General features: G+C 39.9%; 1 pseudogene; it reads left to right on the top strand.

The window, feature by feature from the left end:
- Positions 1–1,092: 1,092 nt before the first annotated feature.
- The window catches only part of LOC121436039, a 64,913-nt pseudogene continuing 48,631 nt past the window's right edge, over positions 1,093–17,374 (top strand).

The raw sequence follows: 17,374 nt of genomic DNA on the forward strand, positions 1-17,374 counted from the left end.
ATTGTTCATTACATCTTATTTCAGACTACAAAATCATAAGTCTCATATTTTAAACTGGTATGTACTTTTAAGTCTCTTACAAAAATGCCTTATATTTAATATTAAGCTGTTATTTACCATTGTCAGTTCTGCCACTAATCTTATATTACAAGCAGTTTTTTTCTTTCTGTCTGTCTTTTTATGAGTGTGGATGTAGCCTGTTAAGAGCCAGTGCAGTCAAGCTCAGACCTAACCTTCCAGACAGATTCTGTACTGCAGCTATACCTAATAAACAGCCCTCAAATGCTCGGAGATCTGGGGAATGTGATATTTAAGTATTTACTTATTTAAAAAAACTTTTCATAACAAAAAGAGACAGGGTGGCTCCTAGCAGCAGACTCTTATTTCCTCCAAAGAAGACAGAAGACAAATGGGCGCAAAACAACGTCCTTCTGCAGTTCACTGAGCACTGCTGAGCGCTGACCATTAGGAAAAACTGCCTTTCTTCTAAACTGAAGACCTCTAGATGTGGATGGAATCGACAGCCCAGCTGCTCAGGTCAAGGTAGGCCTGTCTTCCTACAGATTTCTTAGCCCACAGGGTCTTCTGGAGCCTGGCAGGCCTGGCGCTAACCAGCAAAGGTCAAGTGCAACCTTCATCGACCATGGAGGACCCAAAAAGAGTAGCTCTGGGTGCCAACCAAGTAAGTTCTCTGTCATTTTTTAATCGGTAACTCAAGAAAAATCTTATCCTTCTCAAAGATCTCTGAGAGTTTGATAGCTGAGAGGTTACCTCACCAAACAAATTTCAAATCAAATTTCTTAAAAAAATACTTTTCATTGTACAAAATAAGGCATAGTCATTATATGTGTTCTTGTGAGTTCCAGGGAGCCGAATTAAAGAATCCACCTTAAACAGGTCAGATACCCCCTCATTTCCCTAGTCCAAAATTTTTTTTTCCTTAATTTAACTTTTCTTTGTTCTGCCAATACCTTAACCAGGATAAGGGACACCAGACATTTCCACACCACAGACACTGGTCAGAAGCAAAGAGACCAGCTATGCCAGGAGGTTCCCAGCATACAGCCTTCTCAGGGACCGCCCCCCAAGACGATGCCCACAAATCAGCCGTAAGCAGTCTTGAGAATTCACTGTCCCAATTCCTTCAAACTGTGGTGTCTAACCTCCTGCTTTTATTGTAAGCAAGACCTGGGAATGTTTAGTTGACTACATGGAATACTTATCTTAGTTCTTAGCCTACATGAATGTTAACTTTGTAATCTTAGTTATGCCCAGAGCTCATTCTTGTTCCTGGTTTTCTAATATTTTTCATGTATTGTGTGCACTATTCAGGGATAAGAAGTATGAGAGCCATATATGTGTGGCATTTTCTCAGGAACATGAAATAATAGATGGGGGAAAGGGGAATGGTTACATTAAAACTTTCCCTTTGGTTCAAAGAGTGTCTCATTATTAAATAAAGTAAAAATAGGTATTACAGCATAGCCAAAGGCATAACTTACAAGAATTGGGATTTAGTAGACTAGTCTACCAGAAAAGATTGAATTAGAAAACAGTGAGAGATATTATGAAATACTTTGAATATCAGTTCTAGTGGTTTGAAAGTCACAGTGCAATATGGAAGAAGAACCATTATAAATTTCTAAAAAATATTGAAAAAGTATTAAGAGGGTGGAACTTTGCTATGTAATTCAGGCTAGCCTTGAGTTCATGATCGTCCTGCCTCAGCATCTCAAATGGAAAATACAGGCATGAATCTTAACACTCAGATAGAGGATCATTTTAGCATCCTCTTGTAGAGTAATCCAGACAGGAAGCTTAATTCTTGATGACCATATAAAAATATCGAGCAAAATCTAGGACTAAAGTGAGCAAGAGTTGGACCACTGTGGCTGTTACGGGAGTGGGAAGAAAACCCTAAATCCTTACAGAGTAAGAGAAGATAGGATTTAGTGAGTGATACTAGACATGGTTATGCACACGTTTAATGCCAGAACTTGAGATGCAGAGGCAGGTGGATCTCTGTGAGATTGAGGCCAGCCTCCTCTCCATAGTGAGTTCTATACGAGTCAGGGCTACATGGTGAGAGTGTGCCTCAAACAAAGTTGGGGATTGAAGTATACAAATAAAAAAATGAGACCACAGTTTCTGTTCTAGATAAAGATAAGGATGGCAATTTAACAGATAGACTCAGCAGTCAGGAATGAGAGTTCAGTTTTAGGCATTTTTCTTATTAGTGAACATAAAATCAAACAGTTTGGGATTGGCTAGGATGTCCACTATCCAGTGAGTGAATTTCTTTCTTCCCTATCACAAAAAAAAGTGTGTTTAAACTGAGCAAGAAAGTCTTCACTGAGTAGAACTAAAAGTAAATGCTTAAAGTGAGCCACAGAGTTGAAACTGAACATAAATTAGGTATTTAACAGTTTCTTTTAAGCATGTGCCACTCAAGGATATATTCCCATTTTTAAAAAATGTCATAGAGCTTGGGGGTGGTGGCACATACCTTTAATCCAAACACCCGGGAGGCTGAGGCAGGCAGATCTCTGTGAGGTCGAGACCAGCCTGGTCTCTAAGAGCTAGTTCCAGGACAGGCTCCAAAGCTACAGAGAAACCCTGTCTTGAAAAACCAAAAAAAAAAAAGTCATAGAAGCCTGGTGTGTAGTATATACCCTAATCCTAGTTCTTGGGAAACTAAAGAATGAGAATCACAAATTCAAGGCCAGGCTAGACTATACTTAATGAGATCCTGTCTCATAATGAACAGAGGGCTAGGAATATAGCTCAGTGGTAGAATACTTGACTGGCACACAAAATGCCCTGAATTCCATTACTAGCACCTCAAAAAAGAGTGAAGGGTTGGGACAGCAGGGAGGGTCCTCACTTGTTAAAGTGGTCCAATTGCAAGTGTGAGGACTAGAGTTCAGATCCTCAGAATCCATGTAAATGATAGGTTTATGTGGCAGTCTACCAATAATTACAGCCTTGAATGTCAGAAGCACACTTTTCAGAACCATCTGGCTAGCAAGTCTACCATTCTAGTGAACTTTCGGCTGGATTAAAGATTCCGTCTCAGTAAAGTAGGAGAATGATTGAAGATGCCCTAACATCAGACTTGGGTCTCCACATGCACACAAGCAAAATAGAAATGAAAGACCCGGAGTTTATAGGATAAGCTAGAAAATTCATTCCATGGAGCTTGTTGCTCTTCTTCTGTGTCCTCCAAGCCAAAATAAACTCCAGTTACATTTTGTCATGTGTCCTTCCTTCCACAGGAACATTGTGTTGTTCACAGATGAGGTAAAACTTTCATTAGTGATGTTGTGCTTTTTCCCTAAGTAGCGTGACCAAGAACTGTTTCCACACCAGCACATCACTTTGACTAATTCAAATTTCCTCCTCTTTCTAACACAATGCTTCGACAGACAGCCCCCTGGCAAAGGTTTGATGGTGCCAATATCAGGGTTTCTTACTTGCTCAGGATGATCAAAATTCACCTATTTCCTGTTCAATTATTAATCACTATTTTTTATTGATTTGTAGAAGTACTTTATTTAAACGCAATTATTTTTGAGAAAAATACTTAGTAATTAACTAGCATTTTCTAACCAAGAGGCTGGTCGTATTCAAAGTTCAACTTGCAAGGAAGGTCTTAGCTTGCTCCAGCAGCCCTGTGTTGCTAAGTGTGCTCCCTCAGAAACTGACAGGTCTGGGAATTAGAAGATTGGTGGTTTTCTTCGTTCGGCATTGAACACTGCCATGAGGGTGCCATGATTTTACTGCTTCTGCTTAGTCTTTTCCTATTTACTCAAGTATTTGAACTGTTTCTTCACAGGAATTTCCAAGGAAATTCTATTTCTTACATTGACAAAAATGTATGGAGAGCATACCGTTGGGCTGAAAAACTGTGAGTAGTACATGTTCTCTCCAAATGTTGTACAATATTGGACCAAGGCCCTTATTTTTGGTCCAGATTTTGAGGCCAGTATGTCTGAGAAAAGTTATTTCCTCTGTTCTTCCCAGTGAATTTCTGCAGAATAGATAGCTAGACATGGAATCTTTAGGATAGAGATAGGGAATTTTAATGGCTCTAAGTAAAAAAATGAATTGGTACTAAGTGAACTTCTCTTGTAAGCTGCATAAGGACTGGGTGTGGTTCAGTGTTGGTGCGCTTGCCTGGTGCACGAGCCCTGAGTTGGAACCTTACCTTTGCAGACAAAGTTTTTATTTTAAATGCGGTGTTTTCATTGAAAGGAAAATTTGTTTTCCAGTAGAATCCATCTATGGTGACATTTGTAATGGTTATAAATTAGTAAGAGGAATAGTGAAACCTTCCTTGTGCTATAATCCCTCAGATCTGAGGTAACTGCTACTCTGAGTTTGATATATACCCTTCCAGACATATTTGCATATAGCAAATAGTGTTGCTGCTTTCCTTATCACTTTTACATAATTGATACCATCTGATAGCTTGATGTCTTCATTTCATGATATTTAAAGCTTCCTTTTCCATATGTAGAGGCTCATACTACTCATTTCCAGTTCTGCACAATATTTCATATAGGACTGAATTAAGCGTCCTGTATACCCCAGACAAGTGTTTCTATAGGCTAGATACCTAGAAATAAAATCTTTAGGGTGGAGACCATTACATATATAAAATTTTAATTGCTCCCAAAAGAGCTGATGACAATTTATGCTCTAGGCAATAGCATATGACATCTTGTATTTCTCCATCCCATGTCACCACTGGATGTTCTCCATCTGTTTGATGATTTTTGATCCAGATAACCTTTTAATCTTTCAGAAATCTCAGTGAAAATCACCTGACTGAATTACATAAGGATTCATTTGAAGGCCTGCTATCCCTCCAGATTTTGTAAGTTAATTAAGCACATCTATTTTTTATGATATAAATTATCTATGGATGAACAAGGGATTTGAATTAGATACTAACATCATTTCAAGCAATAAAATCGTTCAATTATTGACTGCAATCCCAACACTGAAGAGGTAGAAAATAGGAGGATTTCTACAAGTTGTGGGTCTTTGTGGTCTACATAGTGGGTTTCATACCAATTCCAGGGCTGCTTGGCAAGACCCTGGCTCTAAAGACAAAAAATAATAAACAAACTCTGCAGTTTTGTCAGTCGGGGGTGGGGCTTAGCCCATCGCATGAAAATGACTTGTATGCATTTTAAATTTCTAGTTTTTCTTTTTCTTTTCCTTTTTTTGGGGGGTTTCAAGACAAGGTTTCTCTGTAACAGCTCTGGTTGTCCTAGAACTTGCTGTGTAAACCAGGCTGACCTTGAACTCAATGAGGTCCACCTGCCTCTGCTTTCCAAGTGCTGGGATTAAAGATATGACCACCACTGCCCAGCAGTGCATCTTAAATTTCTTAACTTCTATGGACAAGCTTCAGATTCAGATAGAAGCACTTCATTTGCAGGGGGTGTTAGTAAGGTCTGAGCAGTTACTGGAGCTCCCACAACCCTTGTTTTCTAAGACATATGCTTGTATTCGGATCTAGTCGGTCACACCTCCATCAAGTCTGATCCATGCTCTCGTTTACTGCGGCCCATGAGTTAGGAGTGGTTGACACCTTTAGAGAACTTGTGCCAGTGCCCTTTTTGTTGAGGGGACAGGGTGCCTGATGAGAACAGCTGAAAGGAGGCAAGATTCATTTTGGCCCTTCCACTCAGAGGTTTTTGGCTCATGGTGGCTGGTTCCATTGTTTCTGGATTTGTGTGTGGGCTTGCAAACCTAATATGTTTACTAATTTATAATTTGCAAAAAGGGCTTAAGACAGCATAGTAGGATGTGAGAAATTAGTTAAACTTTGAAGAGTTGTATCAAAGAGAAGAAAATGCACAACTACATTAATTTGAAGGTCTTTAACCCAGAATGACAATGGCTTTGCCTCTTTGAGATATGGTCTCATGTAACTCAGGCTTGTCTTAAACTCTCTAAATAGCCAAAGCTGGCCTTGAATTCTTGAATCTCTTGCCTCTATTTCCCAAGTTCTAGGATTATAGGCATTCATTATTACATAATTTATACAATTTTGGGGGTAAAATTCAAGATTTTGTGCATGCTAGGCAAGCACTCTATCAACCATGATGATACCCCATGCCTTTTTTTTTTTTTGAGGCTAGGTCTCATATGTATCCCAGGCTGACCTCCAATTTGTAACAATCCTCATACTACTTCTGCCTCCCAAGTGCTAGGGTTGTGTGCATGTGCCATTCTATCCAGTTTCTTTAATAATTTAATCTGAATTTAATTGACACTGAAATACTAAATAAGTAACTACATGCTAGATTACATAAATAATATTACTAACATGATTAAGTCATTAGGAGAACAGACTGGTATTACAGTTTTTAATGTAATAATTTTTTATGTCCATGTGAAAATAGATATTGAATAGTGGTTATGAAATACTACAAAAGTTTCCTTGACGCAAACATACCAGAAGTGCTCCTGACATTCACTGATAAAACAATAAAGGATGAGCCGGGCTGTGGTGGCCCACGCCTTTAATCCCAGCACTTGGGAGACAAAGACAGGAGGATCTCAGTGAGTTCGAGGCCAGCCTAGTCTACAAGAGCTAGTTCTAGGACAAACAACAAAGTGACACAGAGAAACCCTGTCTCGAAAACAAAAAAACAAAACCAAATAATAAAAGATGGGACTGTTAGCACATGTCTTGAACCACAGCACTGGAGAGGTGGAGGCAAGCAGATCTCTAGTTTGAGGCCATCCAGGACTACATAGTGAGAGTCATCTTAAACAAAGCCAGAAACATTTTCCTTCTCTGGACACTCAGAGAATGGCCACAATCGCACTGGTCCTTCTTTCGTATTGGTATTTTTGGGGACCTTTTGCATCTGAACTTCCAAACTGTACAAAATGTTTGGAGGAAATAATAAAATAACTGAGTAGAGTAGTCCTCTTCTTTATTTTAGTTTGTAAATAGTTGTTTCTTATTGACATAATTTACTGTCATTCATTTATTTAAATGTCCCTCAATTAAAAAAATGTACTAAAATAGAACATGCCAAATACTATGTCTATTATTGGAGGCATAGAGATGAATAAGCCTGGGTTACTTCCCTCTTAAAATTTACCAACTTCAAGAGGAACAAACCCATGAGTGAGTATGAATCTCAGTGCTGCAGAGATGGAGAGGCGTCAGCCATAAAGTCATACACTGAATTTCTTGCAAATAAGCCACTTTTCTTGAACTCACCAACTATGTGTTTATTTTATAAATATTTGAGTTCACTCAAATATTTGTGTCAGTATCAAACTTGGTGGGCAATGTAGATGAGTTAGACTCCATGCTTCCAGGGGTTTGTGATTAGAAGAAGGGGTACAAAAATAATTTCAAAGCAGGAGAGGGCTAGAGAGATGGCTCAGCAGTTAAGAGCACTTGCTGCTTTGCAGAGGACCAGAATTTGGTTCCCAGCTTCCACATCAGGGAACCCATAACCTCCTGTAGTTCTAGCTCCAGAGGATATGATACCCTTTTGGGGTCTCTGTGAGCACCTGCATAGACACATGGACACACACAAATAAATAAATAGAAATAAAATATATTTTGAAGTAATGAGGGATGGGGATAGGGCTTAGTGGGTAAAGCACTAGCCAGGAAAGCCCAGCAACCCATATTTGATCCTCCAAACCCATATTAGAAAAAGGACAGATGCAGTAGTGTGCATCTTTCATCCCAGGTCTGCTGCGAAAAGAAGGGGTCAGAGGAGAGAACTGGAAACATCTTCAGTCAGCTAGCCTCCAGTCAGCAGTGTGGCTGAAACAAGAGAGTCCTGCTTCAACAAAGTGAAAGACAGGAACTGATCTCTGAAAACTGTTCTCTGACCTCCACACATTACAATTCATCCATTCATTTTTTTTTGTCACTGAAGAATAAATTGTATCTAGAGTACAGAAGAGGAGAGAAGACATGAATTTGGTTTAGGGAAGCTGTTGCTACACCAATTCACTTGAATAAAACCTTGAAGAGTCAGTGGGAACCATCAAACAGGCCCTTTGGGGAGAACGTGTTAAACACTAATAACAATAGGGAAGAAAAAGGCAAAACACATTAAAGAGTTTGAGGAGTGCCATGAGCACCTTCACAGTATAAGAAGGAACAGGGCCAGACCTTCTTTGGATTTGAATACCAAATCCAGGAGGCATGTATGGGACCGTGGCACTGTAAAAAGGATACTCCTTGCATCACCTGGAGAGCTTGTTAGAACTTCATTATGACAACACCCCCGCTCCAGTGACCAACTCAGTAGTCTAGAACAGGGCTGATTTCTATCTTCTAAAGCCCCCGGAGGCCAAAGTTGTGCATGTGCATTCAGTGCTCAGGAGGCAGAGGTGAGAGGATTGGATTCTACACAGAAAGACCCTGTTTCAAAAACAAAAGTTACTTAATAATTCTTCTCTCAGGAAAGACTCTCTGAAATTTCCCATGTCTATAGCTATGTATTTATACATGAAGATCACAAAGGTTGAGATGTTTAGGATAGATGTGGATAGGGGTAGGGGCTCTAGAGATTTCAAGTAGAAATCCAAAGGTTTAGAGTTTAGACAAAACAATAATATAACAATTCTGTTGTTTATTCATACTAATTAGATATCTAATAGCTAATCAAAGCAATATTTCCCTTTTACTTTTCCTAGGGATTTATCCTGCAATAAAATATGCTATATTGAAAGAGGGACATTTGAATCATTACCTTTTTTGAAGTATATGTAAGTTACAAACATAATCCATTTATATTTTGGATTTTATAACCCCCATGCTACTTAATCTGTTACATGATTAAAATTTTAAAATTTTGCTAGTAGGAAATAGCCAGACTTAGAAGGACAATTGTTACATGGTTTCTCTCACGCTGGGGACCGAACCCAGGGCCCTATACTTGCTAAGTAAGCACTCTATCAATGTGCTAAATCCATAACCCTTAGACTTACATGTAGATACGCATATATGTGGCATGAGTAGAAGATGGCCTATGGAGGGCAAGAAAGAAGTCTAGAAAGATTTCAAACGAGAGGACAATGGGAGAAAGAAAGACAAAATGCCATCTTTTCTATCAATTGAAATCTAGATTTCTTTCTTTTGTGTGTGTGTGTGTGTGTGTGTGTGTGTGTGTGTAGCATGAAAGAAAAAGGGAGACTCTGTGAGGAGAAAAGGTACAAAAAGGCATAATGAGTGGCAGTAAGGATAAGAAATAAGAAAGATACAATATATGCATATATACATATACTACACACACGTATATATAATATAAACTGTCATGATGAGAAACCCATTATGTAGTGTACAAATGAAGCAAATTTTGTGGCTAATAGAAAGTAACTACATAGTAAATTGTGTGTGTGTGTGTGTGTGTGTGTGTGTGTACACCCATGTGGATGTGTGTGCATTTTCATGCTTATATAAATCACAGAACTTGAGTTCTATCCTTCTACCATGTGAGTCCTAGGGCTTGAACTCAGCCTAGGTGGCAAGCATCATTACCCACTGAGCCATCTCCCCAGCCCACATTCCTTTAGTCTGTGGTAAAAGTGAGTGAAACTTGAATCATAGCACAACACTAGTTTTTAGTCCGTGTGGCTGTGTACCCAGGTGACCCTTGGCAACTGGATTTGCAAAAGATATCTAATATGCAGACACCACAGATGTTATAAACATCCTCCAATGTATAGGACAAACCTCCATAGCAGAAGGGTCTAGCCTAGAATTTCAGTGGTACTGAGTTGTGAAACCCTTTTCTAGAGAAGGAGGGTCATTGAAAGAAGGATCTGCTTGTAATTCACTGTAGTTAGTGCATGGCATATTATCCAAAATGAGATTTTCTTTGTGAGTCGAGAAAACATTGAAACCATTTCTGAGAAAGGTTATGTTTCATCATATGTATATTAGAGTGATTGTTAAATGATAACTGTCTGAAAAATGTTTCCTTTGGCTTACTATGTGTTTTTAATTTGTTTAAATGACTTTAGAAACCTTGGATGCAATCTACTCACTGAACTGAGCTATGGAACATTTCAAGCATGGCATAGAATGCAGTTTCTACAGAAGCTGTAAGTGCAGTAGAATGTAAATACTTATTTGTGTGTTAAAATCCATGCAGATTCCCCAACTGTAAACCCTGTGTGAACTGTGGGTAGTTTGTCCCATTCGTTCTTTTCCAATGAGGAAACTAAGGCACAGGAGGGCAGGAGACTTGTGTAAATTACAGGACACGATGAGCTTTCCTCATCCTGACCTTCAGCATGGGCACAAGTAACACCACACGAGTAACACTGATAGGTATCATGGCGCCCTCGTGCTGTGGCTCTGATGTGTGATGTTGTTTTTGGAAACCCACTTGTGAGTTTCACTCTGATTCCCTCTCCCATGCACAGTTCCCAGCTGCTTGAATGAATGCCACATAGAGGTGCAAAGAGCAAAGATTAACACCAACTCCTCCAGGGAGCTTTTCCATTTCCCAGAAATTTCCCAGAAATGGAAAGCTGAAAATTTGCCCAAGGACTTCTCCCCTCCTTATCCAGAACATTATTTCTCAGGACGCATATGCCTCTGAAGTCATGCATTATCTGTGGGTAAGAGGCATCTTGACAGCCTGGATAAGAGGGCATCTGCATCTGCATTAAGCTATATGGTTGAAAATATCCATAAAGAAAATATGTTGCTCTATCCTGGCTCTATATAATACTTTTCTTCCTCAAGAAGAAAGTGAATTTTATTAGCTTTTATCTAAAAATCTGTGTTTGTCAGGCATTGTGCATATGCTTAAATACCAGCAGTTGCACTCAGGAAACAGAGGCAGGAGGATCGTTAGTTGGAAGGAGTCTTGGACTAACAGTAGACTTGTGTCAAAAACAAAGCAAAAAAAAAAAAATCCCACTTTGTGTGACGTTCAGCGGCCAGGAGAGCATTATAAACTCAAGAGGGATTTTCTGCTCTGGATCTGAGTTTGGGCGGCTGTAACCTGTCTGGTAGGTCAGAAACCCAGATTCACAGTTGGTTCCCATGGGAGGACGGGTTGGTGGTGTGCCGAGGCTGGATGAACTGTTCTGTAGATGTTCTTTGTATCAGTCTCCCCTCTCCAGAACAATTTGTTAACTCCTAACTTGGGGGAAAGGAACCAGAGGGTCTGGCGGGTTAGGAAAGACTCATGCAGGCGCATGGACTTGTTATCTCTAGTTTGTGTTCATCTTGGCAGAAAGGGAGTTTGCTTCCTTGTGATGAGATGTGCAGAGCTAACTGGTATTGGACATTGATAGTCACATCGTGTTATCTGAATGGAACAATGGTACCTCTCAGAATTCAGTCACCATCACAGATTGGCTCAGTGAGGCAAGCATAGTGTGTGCTTGTAAGCCCAGCTGCTCAGATGCTGAGGAGGGAGGATGTCTTGAGCCCAGGAGTTCAAGGCAGGATAGTGAGAACTCATTTAAAAAAAAAAAACAACTTGACAACAGTGGACACAACCCAAGTATGTGCTGGAAATGGGACTCCTTTGTTAGGATCCAACAACCCAACTCTTTGTAATAGATAGGGGAGTTTTCTTCAGGAAATCTTTCTCATGGTAGGCTACAAACTGCTGCTGTTGCTACTTTTGCCTTCTACCTCTGCCTTCTATCTTCTGCCTTATTCCTCTTCTGCCGCCTTCTCCTCCTCCTCCTTTTCTTTTTCTCTTCTTTCTTCCCTCTCCTCCTCCTTTCTTTTCTTTTTTCTTCCTCCTTTTCCTCTTTTTTTCTTCTTCTTTTTCTCCTCATCTTCCTTCTCATGTTTTTTTTCTTTTATTCTTCTTTCATGTATTACATCCTGACTATAATTTCTTCTCCCTCCACTCTTTGTAATAGATAAGGGAGTTTCTTCCCATTCCTCCAACCCCTGCTGTCCCCCAGATCTACTTTCCCTTCAAAAAATATTAAAAGAACAGTCCTTCTGTGGATATCTACCGAAGATGATGTAACAATTTGCAACAAAAGTAGCCATAAAGCCTCACTTTATGCCCACTTGATGAGGCAGACTTACAAGAAGGCAAAAGAATCAGAAACACCCCCACTCCCACTCTTAGGAGTCCCACAAAAATGCCCATCTACACAATCATAATGTATGTGCAGAGGAATTAACTCAGTTCCATACAGTTCCATGTTTTTTCATTCAGTCTCTGTGATCTCCTATGAGCTCTGCTTAGTTGACTCTGTGTACTGTGTTCTTCTGTCCTCAGCTCCTCTCACTCCACCCCGCTTCTGTGGGGTTTTAATGGTGTTTGACTGTGTGTCTCTGCATCTGCTCCCATCTGCTCCTGGATGACTCCTCTCTGATGACAGTGGGTTAGGCATTGATCTATGAGTACAGCAGAATATCGTTAGTAATCATTTCATTGATTTTTTTTCCCAACACAGCCTCTGGTTTCTAGCCATCTAGGCAGTATCTAGTGTGGCCTCCCTCTTGTGGTATAGGTCTCAAATTAGACCAGTCATTCTTCATTTTGATAAGTTCTGTGCTACCACTAATTCAGCACATCTTGGAGGTAGGGCAGATTGTAGGTCAAAGGTTTTGTGTCTGGGTTGCCATCTCAGTTCCATTTCTGGAAGCTTTGCCTGGTTAGAGAAGATGTCTGGTTCAGGGTCCATACTTCCCATTCCTAGGAGTCATTGCTGAAGCTGTGTATCAGCTGTAGAAGTTCCCTGCTAGAATTTTGGGGTTGCTTATGTATACTATCATATTGTCTGTCAATAGCAATACTTTGGCTTCTTCCTTTCCAATTTGTATCCCCTTGATATCCTTTAGTTGTCTTATTGCTGCCTCTCACATTTCAAGTACTATATTCAATAGATATGGAGCAAGTGGACAGCCTTGTCTTGTTCCTTATTTTAGTGGGATTTCTTTGAGTTTCTCCCCATTTAATTTGATGTTGGCCACAGGCTTTCTGTAAATTGCCCTTATTATGTTTAGATATGTTCCTTTTATCCCTAATCTCTCCAAGACTTTTATCATGAATGGGTGTTGTACGTTGTCAAAGGCCTTTTCAGCATCTCATGAGATGATCATGTGGGTTTTTTTCCTTTCAGTTTGTTTATATGGTGGATTACATTGGCTGAGTTTTGTGTGTTGAACCATTCCTGCATCTCTGGGATGAAGCCTACTTGATCATAATGGATAATTTTCCTGATGTGTTCTTGGATTCGGTTTGCCAGTATTTTGTTGAGGATTTTTGCGTCAATGTTCATGAGTGAGATTGGTCTATAATTCTCTTTCTTGGTTGAGTCTTTGTGCGGTTTTGGTATCAGAGTAACTGTAGCTTCATAAAAGGAATTTGGCAATGCCTCTTCTGTTTCTATACTGTGAAATACATTAAGGAGTATAGGTATTAGGTCTTCTTGGAAGTTCTGGTAGAATTCCGCATTGAAACCATCTGGTCCTGGGCTTTTTTTGGTAGGGAGGTTTTTGATAACCTCTTCTAATTCTTCGCGACTAACAGGTCTATTTAGATTGTTCACCTGGTCCTGGTTTAACTTTGGTATATGGTATTTATCTAAAAAAGTGTCCATTTCCTTTACATTTTCCAGTTTTGTGGCATACAGGCTTTTGTAGTAAGATCTAATGATTCTCTGAATTTCCTCTGTGTCTGTGGTTATGTCCCCCTTTTCATTTCTGATCTTATTAATTTGCAAATTCTCTCTCTGCCGTTTGATTAATTTGGATAGGGGTTTATCAATCTTGTTGATTTTCTCCAGGAACCAGCTTTTTGTTTCATTGATTCTTTGTATTGTTTTCTGTGTTTCTATTTTGTTGATTTCAGCCCTCAGTTTGATTATTTCCAGTCTTCTACTCCTCCTAGGTGAGTTTGCTTCTTTTTTTTCTAGAACTTTCAGGTGGGCTGTTAAGTCTCCAATGTGAGCTTTCTCTGTTTTCTTTAAGTGGGCACTTAGTGCTATGAACTTTCCTCTTAGGACTGCTTTCATAGTGTCCCATAAGTTTACGTATGTTGTTTCTTTATTTTCATTGAATCCCAGGAAGACTTTAATTTCTTTCTTAATTTCTTCCTTAATCCAGGTATGGTTCAATAGTTGACTGTTCAGTTTCCGTGAATTTGTAGGCTTTCTGGGGGTAGCATTGTTGTTGAAATCTAACTTTATTCCATGGTGATCTGATAAGACACAGGTGGTTACTGATATTTTTTTGTAACTGTGGATGTTTGCTTTGTTACCGACTATGTGGTCGATTTTCGAGAAGGTTCCATGAGCTGCAGAGAAGAAGGTATATTCTTTCCTATTTGGGTGGAATGTTCTATAGATGTCTGTTAAGTCCATTTGATTCATTACCTCCATTAATTCTCTTATTTCTCTGTTAGGTTTCTGTCTGATTGACCTGTCCATTGGTGAGAGAGGAGTGTTGAAGTCTCCTACTATTAGCGTGTGCAGTTTGATGGCTGTCTTGAGTTTTAGCAATGTTTCTTTTATGTACGTGGGTGCTTTTATATTAGGGGCATAGATGTTCAGGATTGAGACTTCATCCTGATGAACTGTTCCTGTTATGAGTATAAAATGCCCCTCTCCATCTCTTATGATTGATTTAAGTTTGAAGTCTACTTTGTTAGAGATTAGTATGGCCACACCTGCTTGTTTCTTAGGTCCATTTGCTTGATAAGCCTTTTCCCAGCCCTTTACTCTGAGTAGGTGCCTGTCTTTGTGGTTGAGGTGTGTTTCTTGTAAACAGCAGAATGTTGGATCCTGTTTTCGTATCCAATCTCTTAGCCTCTGCCTTTTAATAGGTGAGTTGAGTCCATTGACATTAAGTGATATTAATGACCAGTGGTTGTTAACTCCAGTCATTTTTTTAGTCGTAGAGTTTGTGTGTTTCCCTTCTTTGATTTGTGTTTATGAAGGGTCTCTAGATGTCTGAGTTATTGTGGGCATTGTTGGACTCCTTGGTTAGTGATTTTCCTTCTATTACTTTCTGTAAGGCTGGTTTTGTGGCTGTGTATTGTTTAAATTTGTTTTTATCCTGGAAAATTTTATTTTCTCCATTTATAGTGAACGAAAGCTTGGCTGGCTATAGTAATCTGGGCTTGCATCCATGGTCTCTCAGTTTCTGCAGTACATCTATCCAGGACCTTCTGGCTTTCATGGTTTCCATGGAGAAGTCAGGTGTAAGTCTGATAGGTTTACCTTTATAAGTAATTTGGCCTTTTTCCTTTGCAGCTCTTAATATTCTTTCCTTATTCTGTATGCTTTGTGTTTTGATAATTATATAGCGAGGGGATGTTTTTTTTTTTGTTCCAGCCTATTCGGTGTTCTGTATGCTTCTTGAACCTTCATAGGTATATCTTTCTTTAGGTTGGGAAAGTTTTCTTCTATAATTTTATTAAGTATATTTTCTGGACCATTGAGCTGCACTTCTTCTCCTTCTTCTACTCCTATTATTCTTAGGTTTGGTCTTTTTATTGTGTCCCATATTTCCTGAATATTTTGTGATGAGAGTTTGTTGGACTTGCTGTTTTCTTTGATCAGTGTGTTTATTTTCTCTATGGTATCTTCAGAATCTGAGATTCTTTCTTCTAACTCTTTTTTTTAAAATATTTATTTATTTATTATGTATACAATATTCTGTCTGTGTATATGCCTGCACGCCAGAAGAGGGCACCAGACCTCATTACAGATGGTTGTGAGCCACCATGTGGTTGCTGGGAATTGAACTCAGGACCTTTGGAAGAGCATGCAATGCTCTTAACCACTGAGCCATCTCTCCAGCCCTCTTTCTTCTAACTCTTGTATTCTGATGGTTATGTTTGTTTCTGTAGACTCTGTTTGTTTACTTAAATTTTCCATGTCCAGCCGGCCCTCTGTTTGTGTTTTCTTCTTTGCCTCCATTTCAGTTTTCAAGTCTTGAACTGTTTCCATTATCTGTTTGATCGTTTTTCCTTGGTTTTCTAGGGTATCATTCACTGATTTATTCAATTCTTCAAACTTTCTGTTATATTTCTCATCTGTTTCTATAAGGGCGTTTTTTACATGCTGTTTAAGGGTGTCGATCACTTTCATGAAGTCAATCTTTTCTACTTCTTCTTGATTAAGGTGTTCATGTCCTCCCGTTGTGAGGTCGCTGGTTTCTGGTGGCTTCATGTTGCTTTTCAGCTTGTTGGGCGAATTCTTGCCTTGGCGTCTGCCCATCTCTTCTTCCAAATGCTCCCTTATGGATCTTCTTTGCCGGATCAGGTCTCCTTGCCTACCCAACGCTGGCTCTCCCCAACGTTGTCTCTCCTGGTGCCTAGAGATCAGGTCTCTGTGCTGGTTGGGCAGCTCACAAACAAAGCGCCTACCCTGCTTGGTGCAGGCAGGCCATAGAAGCAAAGGGACTCCCGCCCGCTTGGGTGCCCCGAGGTTTCGGACCCAGTGCCCAGACAGGCTGGGCTGGGTGATGTTATGTGCCGAAAAAGGGCGGTGGGGCCGAAGTCTATTGAGAAAATTATTCATTTCTTTTAGATTTTCCAGGTTTGTGGAGTACAGGTTTTTGAAGTATGACCTAATGATTCTTTGAATTTATTTGTTATCTGTAGTAGGAGCTGTGGGCTGTGATCCTGACACCCAGCTCCCGGCCGCCTAGCTAACTTATGCCCCAATATAACAACACACAAACTGTATTGTTGTAATAGGAGCGGCGGGCTGCGTCCCCAGCACCCGGCCGCCCCCACGGCCAGCTTTACCCGAAATAATTACACAGAAACTGTATTCTTTTAAACACCGCTTGGCCCATTTCTATCTAGCCTCTTCTAGGCTAGCTCTCGCACCTGGACTAGCCCATTTCTAATAATCTTCTGTAGCCCACGAGCTGGCTTACCAGGAATGATCTATGACACTCCCACATCACTGTATTCATATAAACACTGCTTGGCCCATTTCTATTAATGTGTAGCACCACGAGGTGGTGACTCACCAGGAAGATTCTAGCCTACGTCCATCTTGAGTCGGAGCTTCATCGCATCTGCCCCAGAGAGGAGAGGCATGGTGTCTGGCTGACTTCCCTTCTTCCCAGCATTCTATTCTGTTTACTCCACCGACCTATGTTCTAACCTATCAGGCCAAGCAGTTTCTTTATTAATTAACCAATGAAATCAACAGATTGATATGACACTCCCACATCAGGTATCTGTTGTTATGTCCCCCATTTCATCTCTGATTTTGCTAATTTGGATAATCTCTGTCTTTTAGTTAGTTTGGATAAGGGATTTTTTTCTTTAAATCTTGTTGATTTTCTCAAAGAACCAACTCTTTGTCTCATTGATTATCTGTACTGTTCTCTTTGTTTCTGTTTTATTGACTTCAGCCCTGATTC

The sequence above is a fragment of the Microtus oregoni genome, unplaced genomic scaffold (assembly GCF_018167655.1).
Source record: "Microtus oregoni isolate MIOR12 unplaced genomic scaffold, Mior012 000048F_ref0000485, whole genome shotgun sequence".
In the NCBI taxonomy this organism is placed as follows: Eukaryota; Metazoa; Chordata; class Mammalia; order Rodentia; family Cricetidae; genus Microtus; species Microtus oregoni.